At 42.3% G+C, this 22,004-nt stretch overlaps 1 protein-coding gene across 6 annotated transcripts in view; it reads left to right on the top strand.

The window, feature by feature from the left end:
• PCDH15 (protocadherin related 15) overlaps positions 1–22,004 on the top strand; it is a 773,967-nt gene that overhangs the window by 367,695 nt on the left and 384,268 nt on the right. The window contains exon 1 of one of the 6 annotated variants that reach the window (XM_068688401.1): positions 377–516. The exons of the other annotated variants lie outside the window; for them this stretch is intronic. The gene's annotated coding sequence lies outside the window, so the exon portion shown is untranslated. Of the gene's footprint in view, positions 1–376; positions 517–22,004 lie in introns of those variants that run through there. 6 annotated transcript variants of the gene reach the window in all.

Genomic DNA, 22,004 nt, shown 5'->3' with positions numbered 1-22,004 from the left:
CTATCTGTGCTGTGCGTGTTACACCAGCAGTGATAAAACAAACAGCACCTTTGGGGCGTGTACCACGAGATAAGGCAATAAATGGTGGAGCATTGCCCTGGCAGCGGAAAGCACACTCACTAAGACCACAGTGGGATTCCTACAGATGGGGTTGATGTGTTTCACAGCAGCATTACCACTACTGGAGCAGTGCAGCAGAGCACATACACAGTGACTCCAGTATGGGGGATAGTGATTATTCCCCAAAATACCCGATGCTGGGAAATCAGCCACAGCTGTCTGAAATCTCGCTAAAGCACATTGCAGCGGGGTCAAGCAGAGCCCCAGAAAAGCAGCCACCGAGAAGCGAGCAGTGGATTTATGTGAGTTTTTGCCTCGCTGCTCAGAGGAAGTCATGCGGAGGTGATGAGTACTGGGCTGAGATGAGGAGAAGAAACTCAGCGCGTGTTTTGGGCATGAAAACCAGTTCTGCAGAGGGGAAGATCCGCCAGAGACAGCGAATGAAAGAAGTAACATGTAATTGACTTGGGAGGGGAAAATTTAGTCCTGAAAAATCTTCAAGCATGAAACGAAAGACCGTAGTAGAAGATGGGGATTAATGTGCTGTGTGGTAGGCAATTTGTATTGCTTGACTGTTTAAGGACATGTCTTTACCGACTTTATGAAATTTTCTGAGCTTGTCATTTTGAACGTGCCTGTATCACACTTCTGATCCTTGGCCCTTTCGGCATTTCCTGTGATTGCAAAACAACCTATGCTAGCTCGAGGGGAGCGTGGTGTGTACATGATGAGTATATTGACCGTGAAAATTCCCCTTTCATCAACTTACACGTAGTCTTAATTGCTACCTCATTGGGATATTTGGCTATAGACCTCCCAAATATGAGTTAGGAGCTGGGAATGTGACAAATCCAGGCACCGAAATAACCCCGCTTGCCCAGCTCCACATTTAATTAAGACTAGCCACTTAGAGATGGAAGAGGGTTAGTTTGGGAAAGTACTCATGGGAAAGTACAGAACAAGAAGATGTATTTTTCCAAAAATATTCAAGAGCACTTGTGCCCCTTGTTTTCTCTGAATAATATTAGCAATAATATTAGCTTTTATGTTTACAGTGTAATTCCATCCTGTTTTTAAAGTGACCTTAAAATACCTAGACCCCAAAAACTTTCTGAATGGACAAAAAGCATTTGCATACACCAAGAGGGTGTTTGGGCCCTGGGACAGGCTCCCCAGGGCAGTGGTCACAGCACTGAGCCTCCTGGAAAAATGTAAATTTTCTGAGATTGAAATAACAGCCATCCACTTGGCAGGACTGTTAAACAGCATTTAGAGAGAATAAGGCATCATTGCACTGAATGGAACGAGGGAAAAAGGAGATGGGGTGGAGACTGGATCTATTCACGCACTGTTCAGTACCATGCAGAACATTTATTCTGTGCAAGTATGAGCAGAATAATTTCTTACAGAAATGTCTGTATCAGTAGCTGCAAAGCCACCTCTTGTCACTCCGCCCTCATCTTTTCATAAGTTCAGCGTTACTGCAAAGACAGAATTCTTTGCCTTTGTGGCTATTTCAAATATTTTAATTAATTTCTAAGGAATTATTGGCTGCTGATGAGATTTGGCTCTAATGGATGGTACCGATCATTTTAAATAAGGTATGAGATGGCTCTTAATATTATCTTTGACTAATGCTTCTTTTGAACTCTCAGTCAATGACGATCTGATGTTCTGTTAGCTGTTTCCCTTAATTGCCTTTGTGTTGTAATTTGACGATAGTTGTATAACTTTCATTTGAAAACAAGGTTTATTTGCGAAACCTCTGTATCTAAGTAGTTTGGTAATGTAAGTTTTGGTTTATTGAAAACAATTGAATACTGGAGTTTCTAATTTACCGGTTTTACTCATGGAGATCTTCATACTGGGAAGAGCTTGTTATTCTTGTAAAGCACGTCAGGTAATTAGGAGAAATGAGATGTGATGGGTGTTCCCTTGTTCCTAATGGGGACTCTGCCAGTGCCGCAGCTGGCGGTCACGGTGCTGATGGAAAGATTTTGGAGGCCAAGGATTCAACAGCCGTGGGAGCAAACTCCTGTTGAGCTGGTCTGAATTGGCACCTTGAGAGGACATGGCAAATTGGGACTGGAAACATCAAACCTTAGTAGAATTCAGTTAGAACTTTCAGGGTTAGTATAGGATAGATGTTGTTTTTATGTATATGATATATTTATGTAGCATATAGACCACATTTTTTTTTTTTTTTTTTACTAAAATTGGGGAGCACTTGGCAAGAGAAAGCAAATTACTCTCTTTATCACACGCTTCCTTTAAGTCCTGTTTTTTTTTGTTTTACTGTAAGATTTGAAGAGCCATGAAATAGCATTCACTCTGGTCACACAGTAATGAGCATTAAGGGGCATCCCTGTCTGACTTGCTTACAGAGTTCAGTGGCTTCTCTGCCCTGTGGGGTGTCACTGGTGACATATGGACCCAAACAATAAATGGCTGTGCTGGAGTGAAGCGGCAGTGCTAGGAATGGTGCAAGTCCAAGGAATGGTTGATGTATTTGTAAATTTAAAACTTAACTTTAATCCATGAATTTGAACTCATCAGCAACTCCAAGGCTTCTAGACTGTTGTGAGTTAACGGAAGTAATATGGTATTTGCTGCATTTTTTAAAATGGCATACAGTTGTTCCTCTTACCCAGTTGCTATGCACACAAGTAGGAGTACTGTGGATAAATAGAAATGGGAGCACATTCTGAGTCTGGACTACATCGGTAATGGGAAATCCCAAGAATAGAACTATCTTCTTTGCAAAACCTGCTGGTTGGTAGAGATTTTTAATTCAGTTATTGAAACTTCAGCTGCTGACAGCAGGCTGAAAGGAAGCTTTTTGTCTGTACTTCTGTCTTGTTTTTCCTGATACATTGTCCATCAGAAGAACCAAAGTCAAAAGCCATGAATTCATTGCTAAGAGGGAGCATACTGCATACTGCAAACGCATAGGTTTTTTATGATCTCTAATTTACAATGTTATTGGCCTAAAAGCATTATTTTTACAGTCTCTCTAATATTCACTAACAGCAAAGCTAGACTGAAGGGTCTGGACTTCTCTTTCAGAGTTCTTTCCAGAGTGCCGCTATGGTTCACTGAAAATATTCTGTATACTCTGACTGCCCTTTTGCTTTCCTGCATTGCACATCTACTACCCATGTTTTTTCTAAGCCATCTATCTGCATGTAAATGTAATGGTGCTAGGAACGAAGATCGTTTCTATCAGACATGTTTAGAAGCAATGAAAACTAAGATCTTTATTTCTGAAAGGATGTAAGAACTCCACTTAGGTGAGTGTGGAAACACATACAGAATAATACAAAGGGTACAGTCATAAATGAAACCAGGAAACTTGTTTACAGAAAGAACCAAGGCCAAAAATATATCTATGCTACTGCTATGCTTCATTTGATAAAAGGGAACAACTTGACATGGAAACTTGTTAAAATCAACCCTGAATTGAAATTCTTGCAGATGGCATGGAGACGATTGAAGGCATCATGTGAGATATTCTGAGCATGATAACTATCAAAAGAGATAGGAGAAAATCCAAATGGAGTCTTTCCTGGACAAAAGCAGGGAAGGGATAGCTGCTAGAAGTACAGGGGTTCTTCAGAAAGCTGAGGTTGTGTCCAGGTGAAGAAAATAGAGAAGATCTATACCTGGCAGATTAAACAGTAAGGCATGCCAAAAAAGAACAGGAAGAGCAATCATGAGAACTAATGAATTGTTTAGCAAATACTCCAGATGGAAGAAGCTTATAGGACCAGTACTAGAGGCATAAAAGAAATTAGCAGAGAAAATTAGGCCAGGACAGGAAACCTCAATGAGTATTTTGCATCTGTATCACTTTGGAGATGTTTGCACAGGTTGCTGCCCTCATTTTTTGCAGGTTTAAACTGCAACTATACTGCAGTTCTTTGAAGCTGTCATCGAGTCTGTGGACAAAGAAATGTGTCTGCATTTCAGCCAGCGCTTGGCACGGCTCCTAATCAAGCCTCTTAAGAGAAACTGAGCTGCTTTGAAATAAAACGGAAGACCTTCACATGGATAAATGATTGATAAATGAAGAAATTAGGCAGCTGTCATCTTTCTCAAAGGCCATTTGTAAATTCGGTCTGATTTCCTCATCCAGGTACATGTTGGTGGCTCTGCTTGGAAGAACTGCTGGGCGCTACAGGTCGCTGGCTTTTGCCTCCAAACTGCCTTTGAGCTGAATCGCTCCTCTTTGCTCTCTAAAGAATGCTGGTCTTTAGATGTCTCTCCTCGTTTGGGTTTACATCCCTATCAGTAGGTTTCCTGCAAATTGCTAGGAAATTCGGAAGTTTTGGGTTATTGTAGAACACATGAATATATCAGTAATGTAGCACTGGACCACCTGCTTGGTAATCACTCGTACTATTACTCTGCCACTGTTGATTCGTGAATACTTCCAAATGCAAGTAAAACCTTGTGTCAGCTGCTGCAGGTCCAGAAAAAATGCAAAACTTTTTATTTAGTTATGCTGTGCTGTTTGCTTTAGGATACATTATTAGGATGTGTTTGAAAAGCAGAATAGTCAGTATGCAATAATGTGTAACAGATTATGTAAGTTTTAAAGCAGTGTGAATATTTGGATGATTTTATTTTTAATGAAATTACACTTTATACTAGTTTTTGCATTGCTTTTTGTATGCACATTTCTGTGAAGACAGATCTCTGCTCTGTCCTTAATCCCTCTGCGTGGCTTGGAAACATTTGTCAGCTCTAGGACATACAGTGTGAAAGCTTAGCATCAAGAGCCAGCCTTTGTCATGCATGCCATAAATCACAGTAAACACATTTTATCATAATAAACATAGTGCTTAGCATTCAGCTCCAGATCTGCTGTTCCAGTGGGCATGGTAGTGCTTTGACCCAGTGGTCTGACAGCATTCGGTGGACTCAATTTTTAGCCTCCTCTGCTAGCACACGATACAGGACTGAGCACCGTGTGTCTCGGTGATTCTCACCAGCGTGCTGTCACCTGGCAGGTGATTCTCCTGGTGTAACTTTCCCTTGGGGGTATGAAACCAGAGGATGCACAGACGAGGAAGGACACGTGTTATGCAGATCGATGGTTTTAGGTGTACCCGCGTGGAAGTGTTTCTCAGGGGCAGAGTACTGCAGGTACGATGTGTTTAAACAGACAAGAGACAGCCTCACGTGGGATGGAACAAGCAAGTGTTCGGTTTGATCTGTTGTCTGTTACCTTGGGTTTATTGTATTGCCTAATCTAACAACATTTCCTTTATGTATCTGCTTTCTCTCGTTTACTTGCTTTATGAGTGTTACTTGTCACTTCTTTCAGTTTTGCAGGGAGCAAAAAACGCAGATGACAAACACTCTGGGTTTAACCCCTGGCAGCAGACATCATCTCCTGTAAACAAGTGATATGTGGCATAGAAATTTTCTGTTCAGTTCATTACAAAGGCTCAGTAGTCTTTTATGACCAGCACGTGCCATGTGGACCTGCAATTGAGTTTGCATTTCTAAATGTCTGTTAATGTGTTTGATAAATGCAACTCACTGCATTTGCCGTGGGAGGGTAGCTGGTGGTGTGTGGGGAAATGGGTCTGGAAGCAGCGTGGTTTACAAAGAGTGCAGTCCTTTCGGGGTTTGTATCTTAACATTTGGTTAGCATTGTAGCATTGTACTGATGTTCAGTAGTTGTTGTGTCTACTCTCATTTCCCAGATAATTTCCAAAGGCGGTTTTCCCACACTGACATCCTCCTGGCTTGGGTGGGGGTACTGAGCAGGTGCTTGGACTGGGGGTGTCCCATGTGTCTGGAGGCATCTGGGGAAGAAATGAGCAGGAGGAGGGGGAAGGTGTGGGGCACAGCCTGCCCCCAGTCTGTGCTGCTCTCCTCTGCTGAGCACTACTCAGTCTTTGCACAGCAAGTTTCTTTCCTGAGCTGCTATTGCAGTGTGCCTTGTCATGGTAGTTCCTACACCATTTCAGGAAAAAAAAAAAAAAGAAAAAAAAAAAAGTAAGCTACACAAAATTGACCCTTGGATTTTGTTCTCCATTATAAAAAGCAAACAGGCTTTTGCGATCATTTTTTCCCAAGGAGTGAAATGGTAAGTGGTACTCTGTCAGTAAGCTCGCGAAAGAAGTAAAAGCAGGAATAAATAACATGTTTCTCGATGTTTTGCTTTTCATCCCAGCATACAGCATCTCAGCCTGGTAGCTTTTCTGGATTGTGAAAAAGGAGAAAACCCTTGGTGGTGTGTTTTAATATTAAAGTAGCATGGAAGTAGGGCAACGAGCAGCCTTAGTGCAGGGGAGATCCCATAGAGCACTCGGTGTCAGAAAAGCTCCAACAGCTGGAGTAAGCATTTACTGGGACCGGAGACAGCCCAGGAAGCGTTCAGATCTTCTTCTTCACTGTTGTTGAAGAATCACAGAGCTATTTTAAAGGGAGGCAGTGTTATTAGTTGTAGAGCAGCTTTCAGTAAGGGAATTGTGGCGGTCGCCTGCCTGGAGCTTCAGCTCTGCACTGCAGAGATGCAGCTTTTTTTTCTTTCCCCTTGTTTATTTATTTATTTCTGTCTCCAACCTGCCTTTCCAGAGGTATCACCTGTGGCAGCTCAGCACCAGGATGCTGCAGCATGTTTGATTAGAGGGCTGCTTCAGAAGGAATTGCTTCAGCTGCAGGCCCTGAGCCTGATGCCTGGGGCAGGGCCTCTGCGGCCTGCATGCCGCTTCCAGGAGGGCTCCCTTCTCCACAGCATGAGACCAACAGGTTAGAGGAACAAAGTGTATGTGACCGGTGTTTTTCTAGCAGTTCCTTGAGATAATCAAACAAAAGTTCATTTATCATAGATGGTAAGGGCTACAATTTGTATTTCGTGAATTGTATTTTGTGATATTTCTTAAATTACAGAAGTATTTCTGTCACAAAGTGGATCTGATATGTTAATGTTCTTGCCAAGTTCATCATTTTTCACAGATACCAGAGAGAAAAGTTCATTGCAAATCAGAGTATGTAGGTGGAGACTTCCTTCAAAAGTGAACTTTGTACCACAGAGAAATGAATACGTGTGACACAAGCCCGGTTTTGTAGTTTGCCTTGCATTGTTCCAAGTTTTTGCAGTTTGAATAATTGGTAAGCAACTTAGTTACAAAAATAGTCTGAATACCACTAACCACAGCAAATGCTGTTAAACATCCAGGGCATTGAAATCAGTTTACCCACCATGCAGGTGCTACCTCTATCAGCTGTGGGGCAGCATGTTTATTAATCAAAATGCTGTGTTGTTATTTCAGGAAGCGCTGAGGTAAAAGTGACTGTATTAGTAAAAAAAAGTGAAAGGTTTCTTCTATTCACAATACATCTTCAGTTTACAATAATGACAGACTCTAAGCATTTGAACTGTGTTATTGAGAAATGCAGAGAGGTGTGTACAGTGCTGCATCAGGAGAAGAGTTCAGAGGACAAAAGTGGCACAGAAATCCTAAGGCCTTCATCTGTGCGTGTCACCACCTATATGAATTTGGACATGGAAATGAGACCTGTTTAGACAACCTGGATACAGTAAGGTTTTGATACTTGTTCTTACATAAATCCACTTTTGGGCTGGGCGTGGAGGGCTCCTTCAGAAGGCATTTCATGGGAAATGGGAGCAATCCTCCCCCTCAGAAGCTTTCAGTGAATTAGGTGTAATTGAATGTAAAAGACAGTGTAAACTCAAAGACAGTAAGGTTCAATCCGCCCCTTTTCAGACTCTGGATTTAATTAGTGTTTTACCAAGAGACAGGTAGGTGAAAATTGTTGATGATTATAATTTACAGTGCAAATTATAAGCAGCAGGCATTAATATATTTAGAAATCCTGTTTTTCTGCCAAGAATATTTTTATGTAAAAATAATGCCCCTCTGCTGAGACTGAAGGATTGCTTGTGGAAAAGTTCCTTATTTTCTCATTTGCCATTAAGCAGGCAAATGTAAAAGTAGGGTTTTTGTAGCTTATCACAAATGATGTGGGGAAAAGTAAACTTAAATTAGCATTGCACAAAATTGTTGCAGTCTCTCTATCTTTCTGGGTCTTTATATACATGCATTCCAACATAGTTCAAAATTCTTTGTGAAGTTTGCTGTGAATCATTCTTTCTCTAAATTATTCAGGCTGCATAATGCGAATAAAATCAAGCTGAAAGCACAATCTGTGCTGTTGTTGGAGGACATGTAACTACTTTATCTAACCAACACAATCTGAACTTTAAGTATGTAATCTATTTATGTATGTATCAGTTACCCTATAAGAGGTAATTATCGAGCTATGCAGTTAGGGAAGCAGCCACGTTACTGTTTTTATTCAGTCATCAAATATTTTGGCCCATCATTTAGTAAATATTTCATCCAAAAGCTTATTTTCACAAACTAAAAAAAAAAAAAACAAAACACAAAAACACAGATTCCTTGCATACAGAAATAGACCTAAGGAAACAAGCGTTCATTTTTGGAAGTGGAAGCTGAGCTTCTTCATTCCTCAGGATTCGCAGACTTCATTCGTTCCTGCTGCAGGAGGAGGAAAGCACTGCATCGGTGGTCCTTGGTCTGCTCCCTGCTGCTGTCTTCCACGTTATTTGTCCTTGAACTGCAGGAAATTGACTTTGTGCTCCCAAACTAATGCTGTCCTGAACGCAACAGCGCATCTGCCGGCACAGCTTACATCTTGTCCGCCCTACAGGAAGTGGTGGCTGTCAAACTCTGGAAGGAAATGCAGTGTTTTAGTCTGTAGGAAGGTGGCTGCATTAATTGAATCAGGTGAGATTCTGGGGGGAAAAAGAAAGTGCTTGTGTCACATACAGATCTTCAGGGTGGTGCAGAAAACATGCAGTGGCCAAAAGCAGGTGGCCACCCCAGTAGCCTCAGAGCAAACTAGAGGAGTTATTTTTTATTTTTATTTTTGTTGACGTATATTGATTTTCTTGAAAAATGTCCCATTGGGCATTTGAGAAAGCCTTGGGAATTAAAGGTGCTGTTTTGTTTTGTTTTCTTTGGACAGGTACTAAGAGCTAATTATAGCTGTTAAAGTATCCTCTTCCTTCCTCTTTCATTAAAAGAAGATTGAGGCCAGGCTTAGATCAGTCAACAGGAGACATTAGCAAATGAGTTGGTGCAGAAGGTCTCTGTAAAAGCTTTTTGCAGCTGTGATGTTCTGCAGCAACTTGAAGATTGTATTTTGCAAGGAAAGATTCCCTAAAATGCAGATAAAGCGTCTTTGTACAAGGAACCCTTCAGTAATCTGTGCTACATACACATTTTTTTTTGCAGTATGTTTTTGAATCAGCGCAAGAAGCTTCTTAAGTCTTTTATACGGAGCGTAAAAGCATGGGAAGAAATCTGCGCTGCTGGTGTCTGTAATCCCTGTGCCTGTGTGGGATATTAATGCTTGCTGGCGTGGGTATGAGAAGAAGTGAGAAAATGAACTTCTCATTCCGCACTTCCAGCGTACATAATCAATTCTGCTGATCCTTTTTAACTGGTCCCTGAAAACACAGAGTGCTAAATACCTCCGCAATCTTCCAGAGCACTGTTCACATTTAAGAAAAAATGTGTTATCTCCGTGCTGTCTGCAGAAGTGCCTGTTATGACTTAACGGTGTCTCCTTCACAGCTGCCAGTAATTAATTAAAAGTGACCCTAAGGCTGCATCAGGTGATGGCGGTGTGAGCTGCTGGGGCTGCTGCAAGAGCCATGAAATTCCAGTGGCAGAGGTAGGATTTGCATGGAGGGTGATGCCCTGAAAGGCAAGGCAAGGTCAGAAGTAGCCTTTTACTTATTCAAGCTTCCCTGAGTAACCTGCATTGAACCCATCCTGGCCACATCTTGCCCTGCACTGAGGCTCCAGACTCGATGCAGAGAGTGTCCCAAACACTGAGGCATGCTTGCTTATCTCATGACCTCGCAGGAGATAAAGCTAAATGAGGTCTGAAATGAAGGCTCTTTATGGGAAGTTTTCAGCCACGGACATTAGTTTCCACTAGGCCATACAGGGTTTCTCAAAAGAGTGAGCTTTTAGTGGCTGCAGGGATATAACGACCCCCAGTTAAAGTGCTGCCTTAGCAAACTTTCAGCAGCCACCTGCGGTCCTTTCTCAAGCCCTGGAGAGGGTTATCAGGGTGCTTCTGTCTTGGGGTGACATTTTCGTATCAGGACTGCCACTGTCTTTCCTGTTCTTGAGCATGTTTCTTATGTCACAGTTAATCCCAGAACAGAGGTTTCATTGTTACTGGGTGGAGGCTGCTGTCGGTCTCCCTAAAAGAACCTGCCCCCAGGTTGGTGCCTGGTCAGGCTTGTTGCATATAGCTGTGCCGAGGGCCCGTCCCAAGACAAGGCAGTGACTCCATCTTCTTATAAATAGCATCCGGAAAGCTGAATGGAAGGAGGAAACAATGATCATAAGTATTACAAAATACTGTAACTCTTCACAAATTAATTTTGGATTAGAATCAAACTCTGTGGCTTAAAAAGAGCTCCATCCTCATTATTAGGGTTGTTATTATTGTTGCTGCTACTATTTTTACACAGTGCACTGATTTAGAGGTGCTATTTTTGGTCCAAATCAAAAGATATAGATTGAAAGTCATGAAAAGGGCTGTTTTGGGATCCTTATCCTGGGGTATCACTTTTCTATCTTTGCAAACACAAGGAAGGGTTTCTTAGGGCTATTGTTTTTTTTTTGTTTTTTTTTTGATTCCTCACTATGACTATTTTTGATTTGTGAAACTGTGTGGTCCATGTAGCAGTGGGGTGGGAGAAAATGTGACGGGTTCCAGGTAATGAACAGCAAAGCTACGAGCAAGTTAACTTGCAAGAGATAATGTAAATCATGCAGTCAAAACAGCCAAACTTTTTGGTTGAGCCAGTAAGGCGGCATATCATCATGGGGCAAGGTTGAGTGCTTTTGCAGGGGAAAGGAAACACTTCTTTTTTGTGTCAACTAAAAGTTAGCAACCTGGACTGACAGCAGATGTCACAGATATACTCAGATGTGTAAGAAGGAAGGGGTCTGTTTAAAGTTGCTCTTGTGGGTTCCACTGCTGCAAGGGTAATAATCCCCATAGTGAATTACTGGGAGAAAAAAACTTGCCCTTGTCACGTCCCATTCTTCAATGGGAGCATGGCACTTCAGAGAAAAAAGTGATTGTCATCATCAGGTATAAGCTCAAAATGACACAACTGTAACACAGTTCTGCCATAGTCAAAATTATAAGCAGGTTTTCAGCACAGTGTACTACCTCAGTACTTGCAACCCTTGCAACACTTACTAATTGAGATTTTTCATCACTAATACTAGCCTAAAAGTAAATTTTGGTGGAGAGACTGCTGATTTTTTTTTCTGGATTACGAAAATAGTTCATCTCTCCCATATAACTAAATGTCCCTAGGCAAAACTAGCTGAACTCTGACGTGTTGCTTTTTGCAAGGAAAGACTCATATATCACCTCTCACTGCTGTGATAGGTTTTTTATTGTTCTTAAAGAAATGAAAAATTCTCCCATAGAAAAAGTGTGTGAGTATTTAGAAATGAGGGCTCCTATCATGAACAGATGTATGTTCATACTTTACATAGGTATCGCTGCTCGTTTGTATTGATTTATTCTCAGCAGCATCTTAACTTCCTGATATTATTATGATTTAAAAATGTTAACATTTACTTATACTGAATGCACACACTGGATGTCCAGCTTGTATTGATCATAAAATGAAGTGCTCTTGGCTTGAGTATAATAATCAGGTATAGATCAAAGGATGATCTCAAACGAGAAAATTCACTCGGGTGCAGGTGCTTCTGTTTGACAGTTGCATGTACCTCTGTGAGTCAAAAAGGTAGACGCAACGTTTTAGCCAAAAGGGTGAGAAATGGGGTTTTAAGATGCTTACTTTGCATTGAAATTAAGTTTGCTTTTGAATGTATGACAATAGAGTATTTATTTCTAGGTAATTATAATTTGGTACAATGCAAACAAAATCTCAATTTTTCTTCATCAATAAGCTGCTGTCTCATTAGATGAAGATTGGTAACAATCTGATATTGAAGATCAGTTACAATTATCAGCAAGAATGCAGATTAGTTCAACTGTTTCACATTTTGAATTTATTAAATATGATTTGTCATTATTCTTCATCTGCTATTAGATGCAACGTGTAATGGATGAGCAGAGCAGCAGAGAAATTTGCGGGACCGTCTGTATTCTGTTGTACCTGAGCTGATTTTGCTATTTCTTGTTTCATGTTGACCTGCCGATGTCACAGACATTATAGATAAAACCAAGCCTATCAAGTACATTATTTACATAAATTCCTCTGTTTTGAACTGCATATTGAGGGCATTAAAATGATTACCATTGTGCCCTTGGCTCCCTCATTTCCAGGATTTTGACTAACTTTATCTGGGACATACGCTTAGACTGGTTCTGTGGGAAGTACTAGGGACCATAAGCTTCCCAACAGCTGCATCTTCCTGGATGTATCCCCTAGCGCATCAAACTCCAGATTTCTGCAGGCTGCTTTCCACATTGAGTCAAGTTGTGCTCAGGTCTTGGCCTATTCATGGTTTGTTCCTTATACTCTCTGTTATTACTTTTTATTTGGAAAGAAAGGAGGTGGAACAAGGGACATCAGGAGTCAGCTCCGTGCTTGAACCTGGTGTCCAGCATCCAAGTGGCTCCTTTATTTGTGCTTTTCAAGTGGCAAATCAGGTCTTAGACAGCAAGGAGTCAGGACAGCACAAGGTAGTAAAGTATGCACCCAAGATTGTTCACTGCTGGGTTGTTTTTCTTCCGTTGTGGTCCTCTCCTCAGTTTCATATTTATATTTTTTTCTGTGAGAACGTGAAAGGATTAGGCTTAAACCAGGGGAGCTTTCTCGATGAAGACAAATTAAGTGAACATAATTATCATTTAGAAGGGAGAAAGACTAGGCCTTGTCAAGTTCTGGACCATGTTTTGACTTATATGCTCATTAGAAAATATAAATATGAAAAAAATGTGTTAGAAAACTGTGTTCTTTGCCTATCCACTTGCATTTGGCAATTATAGCAAGAGCGTGAAGGAGAGATTTGAAGAGGACAGCACAGTGATTCTGCAAGTATATTTGTAGAGTGTCTTCCCATACACTGCCATGAGACAGCAAGAGTATGGGCACATGGATGATGAAAACGTCTGCTGGTGGTAGGGCGTTGTTCCTTGCATTGTCTCATCTCAGAGGACCTAGCAAGGAGGTTTCTAAACAGTTTTTCTAACAGCGTTTACTGCTGCACTTTTCTCTGGGCTGGTCCATCCAGCTCTGGAGTACTTCAGCATAGAAATTAGGAATGCGACAGCAACACATGGAGATGAAAAAGGACTGAGAGGGTTATGTAGGAAAGATTTTAAACCAGAGTGGGAATTACCTCTGTCTCTTCTGTATAACACATGAAAAAAAAATCTCAGTGCCATTTGAAATCTTTTATCTTACTTCCTGTAAGACCTGAATGAACATAAAGTGAATTTGGGGAATACCTAAAGGTGTTCTTAATCCACTCTTTGTTCTTTTCAATATAATTTAAAGATGTTCCCATTAACTTTCACAATATTGCACAATGTTCCTTCTTTGGAGAGCTACTTGACCCTTGCTCAGAGTCTATCACATAATAATGCATTAACATAGAAATGATTCCAAGAGGTGAAGTTTAAGGCAGCAAGTACTTACAGTCTTCCTTCCTCAACTGGGTAAGAAATGTGAAGAGCAGTATTTTATAGACACTTGCATGTTTTTTTCTACTGCACAAAATGTATCCAAACAATCAAGAGTTTTCAACAGCAAATAAACGTCAGCTCTGCAGAGTATTTTAAGAAGCACATACTGCCAACATTATAAAAGAATTGGGAAAAAATGGGAATTGAGTGCTCTGTGATTTGCCATCGGCAATGTGGATGAGCCAGAATGCCAACATCCTTTCTGCTCATCCTAGCTCAAGTCAATCCGCTCTAACCACGTGCACAATAAGCTCATTGGCACTAGGAAGGTTATTACTTGCTCTCTGCTCACTTACAGTGTCCCACATTGTGGCACGAAGTGGCAATTCTTCAGTTGTGTCGGATTGCTGGCAAAGTCTTCTGTTTTCGTTTTTAATCCTTCAAGAATAACACTAACATATATTCAGAGTTGTAGAAGTCTAGCTGAAAATTTAACTCCTGGCTGTATTTTCAGACCCCATCTTTAATATGCACGCTTACTCTGAGAAAAGAAAAGTGAATCAAAACACAGTGACTCAAAGGTGGAAACAAACCAGCAGCCTCTCAGAGTTACGCCACAGTCTGTGCCTCTGGAAAGGTTGCTAAAAATGCTCTGAAACTCAGTTTTGATCCACAGCTGAGAAAAAGAGGTATGGAGCAAAGTGGGTAGGTAATTCTTTTCTGGCTGTGTTTGATGGGCTGTTTGCAGTTTGGGTGTGTGTACCTGAGGTGGCCAGAGGGATGCTTTTTTTGTGGCCTCTTTCTCTTGGAAGCTCACAGTGGGAATTTAATACTTCTGCATGTTCAGAGGGAGAAAGGGACTGGGTGAAAAGGAAAAATTGCAGCAGGTGAGGGAGCAGAGAAGCTATGGAGAATGTAAAGGGTTCTGTTCAAGAATGGGGTTGGATACCCCTGACAAGCGGTGCCCGCGGAGTTTGGGAACAGTCCGTTACAGGAATCTGATTGCAAATACTACTCTCCTTAGGGAAGATCTTCATTTTGTGGTCCAGAACAAATTGTTATCTAGATCTTCCGCCTCAGAGTTTCAGAACCAGTACTAGGAGCTCCAGTGCTCAGCATTCATTGCAGAGAAGTTGCATAGTGACACCAGGAAAACAGGAATCAGGGCTGAGTTTGCAGGTTCCTTATGGATAACAAGGAACCATGTGGTCCTTGCATTAATCAAAGTGCCTTTAGTTGGTGGTCTGGGAATTAATGCACAGGGGTTGGTGGCTTTAGGTCACCTCCTCTGGTATTTGTGGTGCAGGTTGTAGTAATGAATGGACAACTCTGTTTTTTCTCTCAGATTATTTAAGAGGAACCAAAACTCTTTTCTGTAATGTCAGGGGTTTAGGACCCAGGGGAATATGAGGATTTCCTTCTCTAATCTGTGGGGATTAGCCTTGCCTGACAAAGAGCCGGCATGTAGTTGACTCGCAGACCTCCGTTAACGTGCATCTATACGGTATATTGGACTGCCAAAACAAAGCGGTTCTCGCTTGAAGTGGAATTCCTATGAGGATCCCACCAGACACGTCAATGCCCGAACTGAGGTTGCTGTTGTTTCCTCGGGAAAAGTTAACCCAGGTTGGATACCAAAAAGTACAGTTTTGGTTTTAGTCTTCAGTGGGTAGCAATTACTGATCAGGGCTGTGTTTGTGGTGAGCTTGGAAAATATTTTTTTTTTTGTAGCAGTTTAGTAAAAGTAAATTTACTGGGTATTTTACTGTATAATACCGTACTGTATAATGTGCTGTGTTACATTCTGACGTTAAAGCACGACAATAAAGCAATCTCTCCGAAGAGACCCTTTCACCTTTTGAAATAACTTAGTTGCATGAGTGATGTATTAAGAATAACTACTCGAAGAATAAATTTTCAGGTAGTGAAAAGCAGGCAATCAATTGAATGCAGTGAGCGTGGCAGTTGGAAACAGTGAGCAGAGTATGGGAGAAGATACCAAATAGAGAAACAAATGTGCGTGAAGTCCTTCTTCAATTTTTGGGTTATTGCTGGCGCTATTAGGGAAATATCCCAGAAAGATTACAGCTTTTCTAAAATTACTAGCTGAGAAGATGTAGGATCTTTCACAAAAATTGGTGTTTGAATAGAAGATAGTGCTTTTCTATAAAGGGCATTTCATTTTGATGCAGTTGTCTGTCCTTTTACTGCTCAAAGATGGGCAAATCTTGTTTCCTCTGCTGCCTGCTGCTACCCTGGCAAGAAGGAAGCAGAATGCAACCCCAAACAAGTGGGGTTTGAGCAGGACAGCAGTAAAGCAGTCCTTATCTGTGGTTAGCTTCTCACATCCTAATTGTTGTGGTAGTGGCAGCGTGTGCTTGTGAAGCTGTTGATTTCATGCTTCGGTGTTTACAGGACAATACTGCCCATAGCAGCTGGTATTTTTTGCCTTCTTGTTGACAAAGTAATAGAAGTGCAAAGCCATCGGAACTGCAGAGAGGCTTCTAGGGCAAGACCATGGCACTTGGATGTTGCAGTGGATTGTCGCTGCTGTGTTACCAAGGAGAGCTCTTTGGGCACACCTTACACAGCCATTTGGAGAGAAAGAAGAGAGAGAATTATAAACATAATGCCCAGTTATGGTTTGACTGTGACTTCAGCAGTTTGTCTCTCTCGTGGTTTCAGTGCTTGGCATTCCTCGGTGCTCTGAACTTGGGGAGGCTTAAAGGGGACAAAAGGGGTGCAAAACTCCTACACCTAAAACATGCACATTTACTAGGCAATTTATATATATATAATATATATACACGCATAGTTGTTTTTATAGGTGTGCATTTATGTACATATGTGTGTGTTTTTGTGGTATTGTCTACGTTCCTCTGCCCCTTTGGAATATGATGTGAATTTTAAGAAAACCTTCTTAAGCCCACCACTGGGTTGCTGCTTTGGGAATAGATTTTCATCCTCTTTCTTACAAGCGTTTAGCAGAGCTCATATTTTCTGTGTGAACTATGCCAGCAGAAGGAGTTTTGGTCCCAGGACTTTCTCTGTGTTTTACATTAAACAGCCTGATCACCAGGAGACCGAGGAGTTCTCTCTTAATCTGTCTCCGCAGCCCGGTAAAACCTGCTTTGCTGGCAGAGATTCAGCAGCAGAGGTGAGGGATGTCTACAAGAATTGCAAATATCTTGGTGCTTAAAGCATTTTCCTGCAAAACAGGAGTGGTACATTCTTGTTTTCTTCTGGCCCTGGAGGTTGTGTTGGGTCTCATTTCCCGTGAGGAGAATGAAAGGCCTCTCCGTCCTGGCTCAGGGTGTTTCTAGAAAGCCTTAACTGCCACCTTGTGAAGGCCGTGGGAGGTGATTTGTAAGGAAACTGATACCTCCAGGGCCTCATTGTCTGGATTTCACTTGGCTTAAGCTGGAAAGTTTGAGTAAAGTTGAGTTTGTTAGCGTTGGTGGGACTAAATTCTCGGTCTGCACCGAGATGGAGCTCCAGACAGTGGGGTGATTTTAAGATCAAAGTGCAGTATCACCAGTGCTCTTTCACCAGCTACCAAGCACACAGGGAGGTTTTTCAAGTCTGCACTGTTGCTTTAAGCATTGCAAATCCCACGTATTTCCCTGAGATCTTGTTTCCCTTCAGGTGCTGCCATGTCACACATGGGACGCCTCCGTGGCTCTGCCACAGGAGTTCACAGCAGGGCCTCGTCCCTGCCAGGCCGCAAGCACGCATACCCTGCCTGTGCACAACCCCAACGTGTTTTAGCAGAGTCCTGATAGCTTTGTGAAATTGTGCTGAGGACCTGCACCAAAAGGGCTCCTTGCACATCAAGCACAACTTCCCTGGCACGCCATGTGTGCAGGATGTTACCTTTGCAGAAGGCATTGCAGGTTGTGCAGTCGTTAGCCGCGCTGTGCTTTAGATGAGAAGTTACCGCGCTGGTTCCATCTACTTAAACCTGCCGGGTCTTTAAATAGGTGTCCTTGGCCAGCTTTTCTCACTCAGTTAATCCGAGCACAGATGAACCAGCATGAATATAAATGTTTATGGCAGTCTTCACAGCTGCATATGGAATATATCGGATTGTTTGCATGTAGTCAGTTCTGCAGGTTGGTAATTTGGTGCTCTAGAAAGAGTCCTAGATATGCTTTCTGAAAGGAGCTATGTAAATGCTGATACAGTTCGCTTCATGATTTATTTATTTTTTTTATTTTTTTTTGTGAAGCATATCTTATAATAAAGCACTGAAGTGCAGAATAGCCATTTCCTGTGATTTTCATTCACATAATATTTATAGTGCTATGGAACAAATGAGCCGTTGAAAAGGGAGAAAAATTAATACTGTAAACGAACTTGCCTTGAGAGGATTTTGTGATGAAATTATGACTAACAAACTTTAGTAAACCAATTACTGCTCCTCCTGGATTTGTGAATATGAAAGCTCAGTGGGATTTGGTGTAATCCCTCCCTGTGAACAGATGGGCAGATTACAGGTCTCTGCAGAACACGCTCCAGCCTTCCCCTACGCTGCGATTGTGTTCCTTTACACCTTGCCTCTTGGTGACAAAAGTACTGAAAAAGGCAGGAACAGAATCAGTCAGTGCTTTTGTGAGGTGCGGCTGTGCAAATGGTGCTCAGTTTTCTCACCACCCGTTCCTTAAAACCTCTTCTCCCAGAGCTGGTCACAAAGAAGGATGGCCTTGTCTGAACGCCCGCTGGCGCGTTATAATGGTCCTGCTGTAGTTAAGAGTCTGTCAGCATTTTATTAGAAACTCCTGTTTTCAGGGATTTATAACATAGGCAAATATTTTACCAGGGGCCCAAACCAACTAAATAGAAAATAGAAGAATGAAGCCAGGAAGAATTTTTCATTGCCCTTCCCTCCCCCAAATCAGTTCCTGAGTGTCCAGCAGCATTTTCTGCCTTCCAGAACTGCAAACTGTCCTCTTCTTGGGAAGATAGTAGAGATGTTGCAGCAGGTTATAGCCAAAATGATTCTGTGTTTTGCCTGGTGTAATTACAACACCTTCCCTATACTGCTGTCTTCCAAGACCTGTGGACATCTGTACAGTTGAAGGCTGTAAGTGGTTTCCTCTGCCTTAACTAATCTACTCAAAATCTTAAATCCATGAATATTTTAAAGTGCTTTGTGTGGCTGTGGCCTTGCTTTTAGCTGGAAATATCTATGTTGGTAACTTTAGGAGTTGACCTACCAACACTTCTATCTTTCCAGATTAGTAGCTCCCAACTGTATTTAGCAGCTGCCAAGTAACGAAAGAAACCACTGCCAGTTTGTGCAAGTGTGTAACTTCTAGGTAATACCAAAAATGGTGGAAATTTTACATCGGGAGGGACTTCCAGGGGTCTCCTGCCTATCCTCATGCTCAGAACAGGTTGCCTGGGGCTTTGTCCAGCCAGGCCCAAGTTCCCCAGAGAACAGGAGCTGCATGGCCTTGCCGGCAGCCTGCTGCACAGCCCTCCTGGGCTTGTGAGGAGAAGGCAGTCCATAAGCCTTGTCCAAACCTGGCTGGTCTCAGCCGAGGCCCGTTGTCTCTCCTGCCAGGTTGGAGCCCCACCATTCACCCAGTTGTTTAAGCCATCCATTTTTTCAGTTGTCCACCTGTTCAGACCGTGCCATCCTGACTCGAGCACCAGTGTGGCGGAAGACAGCGCTGAAAACTTTGTGAAAGTCAAGGGAAATGACAGCTGCTGTCCCCTCATCCGCAAAGCCCAGACATTTTATCACAGAAGGCAGCCAGGTCAGTCAGGCATGACTGAGCTTTGGTAAATCCAGGCTGACTGATCCCAATCACTTGCCTCTCCTTCATATGCCCAGGACTGTGATTTGGGAGGACTCACTCCATTATTTCCAATGATCTTCATGTCATACGAGGTGTTTAAAATAGCTGGAAGATGGAAAGTAACTTCATACGAGTATATATTTTAAAAGACTGATGGAAGACCTTGATGTGCCTGTGTGTAACCGGGCAGATTCAGAACTGTGCAGAAGCATTGCAGCAGGTCAGGAGGTCTGTCTGTCTGTCTGTCTGTCTGGGCCAGCGGTGAGTTGGGTGTACAGGTACACCCTCTTGGAAGCCATAGGTGGGGAGAAGGTTGGTGAGGAACAAACACAGCTCTTTAATGGGGCTAGAGCTCCTCCTTTTTAGCAAAGCAGACTTTATTTCACGGGCAGCCTGTCCCTGAGTGCAAAAACTACCCTCCTGGGTCTGCAATAATGTGTTTTTATCTTCTCCATGCTGCAGTGCAACTGGGTAAATACATTTCAAGAAGGCACTGGGCATTCTCATCAGTTTATTGCAGGGAATATCCTCTGTGAAATGGTGACCGTGGGCCTCTTTAGAATATTTGAACACCAGCGTCATTGGTGATGTCTAGGATCCTCTCAGAAGGTAAAGAAATTAATGAGTACCTTTTAATAAGCCAACCATCATTACTTATGCCTGATTTTCACACTTCCAAAATATTTTGCTTATGTAAAGCTCTCAAGTATTCCAGACCATAAGGTGAATTAGTTTCTTCTGATCACGTTCCAAGAAAATATGAAACTAATAACAATAACACTGTCGTAGCATATTAAATATTTAATGTATATGTCCATGCCGAAGCAGGAAGTCTTTTCTCTTTCTCTGCGGCAGTTTCTCCTGGATCATCCTTCCACCTGTAGGAATTCTTATGATGATAGGAAAGCAGAAACCTGGCCCAAAGACCCTGTGCTCTTAAACAGGAGCTGTGCTTAGTGCTTGGAGAATGAGGTGCTTGTGGCTTGTACTACAGACAGGTGTGCCTCATGGGGAAAAGGAAAGTAAATAGGTAGCAGAGCAAGGTAAATGCACACACCCTTGCAGGAAAAGAGTAAGTGCCCCATATTTTAATATATAAAGTGTTTCTCAATTCTGTTTTTTATTTATGTATATCTTAAAATTTTAGAACTTTTCAGTGCACAGATATTAATGATAATCTTAGTCTTATAGTACAAAGAAAATAGTTTTTGTTTTTTTTTTTTTTAATTTGTCTCATTTATAAAGTTTTGTGGGTTTCTTTTGAAGGAAATTAGAATCACTTAAGTCTTACTGAGTAATAATTTGAGCTGTTTTTGTGTATAAGAAGCAAATTTTTAGGCAGTTGTGCAAGAGGGTTCTGTATGTTTTTAAAAAAAGAGCTGATGAATGATTTTAGTTCTAGCATAGGCTTTCAAATCACCAAACTGCTATGGGATTTTTTTCATATTTAAAAAAAATAAATGGTACATGTTCATAATAGGGACAGTGTTAGAGTAGGAAATGGTTGCAGGACCTCTAAAGTTAATTAAATTTGGCCCTGAAAAACTCTGAGAGGACAACCACTAGCTTTCATTCCCAGACAGGTCCCATTTCCATGGTGCCCATCTTGCTGCCATTGCAGGTTTTTTCTCCATCTCACAGCAGGGTCGCTAATTACACCTCCCTTGCTCAGGCTGAAGGATAGATGTTTAAAGCTAAACCCGAACTCAGGCAGGGCTTACTGGACCTGCTACAGATAAAAGCTCTGGAGAGGGTGGTGCTCAGTGTGAAATCCCACCTGTTCTTATTAATCATTCAACTTTTAATAAACTTGATGAGATTCCTGTGCAGTCTCACATCATTCGCATTGTGATTCTGTACAGGCTTTTTGGAAATGGGAGTTTCAGTGAATGCTTTTTAAATACAATAAAGATAACTTAAAAGTCTGAGAGATTTTTCAGGCGATGCTCCCGTCTCGCATCGAGCACCCTTATTTCAGGTGCTGTGGACTCAACGAGCAGCACCGCTGTGCTGAGAAGGGCTTTAAGGAGATTACTCCTCTCCCGTCAGCTGATATCATAAACAAGCGTACGCCGCTGTGCTGAGAGAAGGCGCCGGCAGAGCGCCGCCAGCACAGGCAGCTTGGACGTGGAGCAGAAAGCACCTGGCACCGCTCCTCGTGGGGATCTGGATCCGACCTTGGGGGCTGCAGCATCCCCAGGAGCCCCCAGCCCCGCTCCCCGCAGGACAAGCACGGAGCGGAGCAGCAGGCAGAGGGGCAGGCACATCCCCTACAGCTGCTGTCCGGGAGCCTGGGACGGATGCGGGGATGCAGAGCGGCGGCAGTGTGCCCCTTGGTCTGACATGCAGAGGTATTTTTCTCCTTGCTGTTCCTTTGGTGCGTGTTGAGCAGGGATCGGCGTTGCTCTGTGCTGTCTCGGGTTTGTTTCAGGG

The sequence above is a fragment of the Anas acuta genome, chromosome 7 (assembly GCF_963932015.1).
Source record: "Anas acuta chromosome 7, bAnaAcu1.1, whole genome shotgun sequence".
NCBI classification, from domain to species: domain Eukaryota; kingdom Metazoa; phylum Chordata; class Aves; order Anseriformes; family Anatidae; genus Anas; species Anas acuta.
This window is presented reverse-complemented; position numbering and strand designations above follow the sequence as displayed.